Raw genomic sequence first — 1,099 nt, forward strand, 5'->3', positions numbered from 1 at the left:
GCAGGAATTACTGAGAATAAAAAGCCTTTGTTTCTGTGTGACAAAAGCCAAAGTTGAATGATTTGAAAATTCATTTATTGCTCAGCTAAACCACAATGGGTTTCTGCTGCTGCAAATGCCTCCCTTTTCCATTCTTAATATGTCTATTATAGACTCATATCCTCCCCTCTCAGTTTGTACATGTTTGGTGACTCTGCTGGTCACAATATACCAGCACCAAGAAACCACAGTTATCACTAAAGATGCCACTGTAGTAAACAGCTAAAAATTCCATCCTACCTACTCATTATTCTGGGAACTGTAATGGGATATGCACTGAATTACTGCAGACTTTGTAATATGGAAAGCTCTGTCAAAGTCTTTGCAGTGAAATACCAAGCTTGGGGCAATGCAATATACAAATATTTCTAAAAAATTGTATTCCATATCAGTGCAATGATAAAGGGAAGATTTCATTAATAGAATAATAATGAATATAATGTTATAGTGAATATATATGATATATAAATTAATGTAACAGCATTATTCTCCCATATCCCATCCATGCATATAATTTTTATTGTGATGCCTTTACCATCCCTAAGACAGGCTGAAGCAAATTGTTTTCTGCTTCACATTGTACATTTTCCTCAAAAGGCTCAAACCCGCGATGAAAACGTAGCTTCTGGAATAAGGAGATGTGCAATTTTGTCCTCAATCACTAAAGTCAAGCACATGGGAAAGTCATTGCAGAAGCAGGTGTTCAGGAGGAGCTGGGCTGGCAGCTTCAGCTGGGGACAAGGATTTCATCCCCACCACGTCTGTGCCTGCAAGCGGTACAGGCTGCAGCACAGCCCCAACCACTGCCCCCAGCCCAGCTGGGAGCATGCTCACAGGGCAAACAGCCCAACACATATGGCTTTCCTTCTAATGATTGAATCACAGAATGTTAAGGGTTGGAAGGGACCTTGAAGACCATCCAGTCTCACTGCCATTGGCAGGGACCTCCCACTAGACCAGGCTGACCCAGGCTTTATCCAGCCTGGCCTTGAACACCACCAGGGTTGGGGCATCCACAATTCAGCTGGGCAACTGTTCCAGTGTCTCACCACCTTCATGA

The sequence above is a fragment of the Corvus brachyrhynchos genome, unplaced genomic scaffold (assembly GCF_000691975.1).
Source record: "Corvus brachyrhynchos isolate BGI_N302 unplaced genomic scaffold, ASM69197v1 scaffold126, whole genome shotgun sequence".
Taxonomy (NCBI): Eukaryota; Metazoa; Chordata; class Aves; order Passeriformes; family Corvidae; genus Corvus; species Corvus brachyrhynchos.